We start from the raw sequence: 2,199 nt of genomic DNA, 5'->3' as shown, positions 1-2,199 counted from the left end.
GGGGGGGTCGTTGCATTGCCCTTATCCGAGAAAACGACTTAACAACCAAAGAGCGCAGCACAAAAGCGGATGGGGCACCCATTAAATTAAACACCGACACAGGGTCACAGGGTTCAACAGAATTCTGCGTGCAGACTGCTGGTGCGTGCGTGTGTGTGTGCGTGCCTTCTAATGCGCGATTCTTCGAAGTCGCAGACAGATGACGAGTCCGCCGTGACACTGGGCAAGATCTCTGACCTCCACACCCCCCCCCCCCCTCCCCGGGTTGATCAAGTTCGTGTGCATCGTCGCGCCTGGGCCCGTGCTCTGCCTTTGAAATGACCTGTTTATTTCTTACTCATGCTGAATACAAACCAAATTAAAACCTGCATTTATTTGTTACACTGCCTGATCGTAAACGTGTGTGCGCGTGAACCTGGTTTTCAGAAAAGTTGTTTCTCTTGCTGTGTATAATAATTATTATTTCCATAAAAATGACATCATCTCTTGTTCCCGGGTTTTTCCAAGGAAGGGCTTTTAAGTGGTTCGCCTTTGTTTGTGTCGTGTCGTATTGATAATGGTGGGTGGTTGGAGGGTGCCCTGGCGTGGTTTGCTTCGTCTTTTCGATCAAACTTGTATCGTCCATATCTCCCTTCCTTCTTTTTTGTGTGTTTGTTACTCTCTTGTAACACCTCTGAGTCTAATCTTCGGCACAACCTTATTGTGTTGCAAGTTTCGTAAAACTTTTACTAAGACAAAGGGAATAGTATCCTTTTTATTCCTGCTATGGATATTCTGGGGTCAGGATTTAACTTCCTTCTCCGACAGGACAAAGCTACGTGGTGGATAATCATTTTAAAAAATCAATGTAATTCAAATGAAAACTTACATGTACTGCCTACTAAATGGTGTAAAATAATATGTCATTGGTAGCGTTAAACATAATATTACCTACAATCTTGAAGATGTATTGTAAAGAATTTGCTGGGGGCTCTTCTGGCCTCTCTTTCAATAGGTCGCGGAATCGAATCTGGATAGCGACAGAAATTTTTCTAGTCTAAAATTTTCTCCTTTCACCTCCTTTCCTGCTATCTAGCAATGTTCTGTCGTCTGCTTTCGTCTCCACTTTCTGCCCCCACTCCCTCACCTCCTTTGCCCCTCCTTTGGGCTCCCTGATTCTTTCTGCAGCCTTTCTACTGCTACTCATTGGCCCCCTTCTTACTGCTGTATTTCAGCCACACCTCTGATCTTATGGTTGGTAAGGTCTAACATCTAGCCTTCTCGGATAAGGGCGAAAAAGCACTTGTTAAAGATACCTTGGTCGTCCAAAATCGATAAGAGTAGGCTTCGGCCGCCACCCGGACAAAATTCAAAATGAATTCTTACCAAACTGAAAATGTTTAATGTGTTCAGCGAACTCATAACAATGACCTTATGTAGTTTCCAACACAGTAAACCACTTACCCCCCTCCCTCCACCATAGATAAATAAATAAATAAAATAAAATAGCATAAAATAAAAGTAAAAACAAACCCAAAAGGCATTTACGCTATTTTTAACGACCGAAGTGGTAAGCAACTTGACTCCCGAAATGGAAGGATGTAATTGACTGGGTCAGGGGCAGGAAGCAGGAAAACAGGGGTCCGTCTGTATGCGTACACACGGACCTGGCTGGCCTCGATTTCGGTGAGTAAAGACGTAGGGACCTCTCACAATGCAAAGTGTGATCAATAAATCGTGCACAGCTCGCTGTGTTTAGTGGTGGTGGTGGAGGTTTTGGGGATGGAGGATGAGGTTGATACGTCTCAGGGGCGTTTACCCCTGGGAGGGTAAAGTAGTAGAATCAATTGACGGACGACTTTCGCTGTTCAAAAGTGCCTTCTATGTTCTGTAAAAGGGGGGAATGGACAAACAATGTATTTATTTATTTTATTAAAATTTTGCTGTTAAGATTGGATCTTCCTTCTTTTCTCTGTCTCTGTATCTCCCCCCCTCTCTCTCTCTCTTTCTCTCTCTCTCTCTCTCTCTCTCTCTCTCTCTGTGTGTCTCTCTCTGTCTCTCTCTGGTTGTGTGTGTCTCTTTTTTGCTATCCACCTCTCACCTTTATGTCCTCCTTTACCGCCCCCTCCCCTCTCTCTCTTTCTCTCTCACTCTCTCTTTCTCGATCTCCCTCTTCCTTTCTGTCTCTTCATCTTCATCTGTCTGTCTGTCTGTCTGTCT

The sequence above is a fragment of the Aplysia californica genome, unplaced genomic scaffold (assembly GCF_000002075.1).
Source record: "Aplysia californica isolate F4 #8 unplaced genomic scaffold, AplCal3.0 scaffold00408, whole genome shotgun sequence".
Taxonomy (NCBI): domain Eukaryota; kingdom Metazoa; phylum Mollusca; class Gastropoda; order Aplysiida; family Aplysiidae; genus Aplysia; species Aplysia californica.
This window is presented reverse-complemented; position numbering follows the sequence as displayed.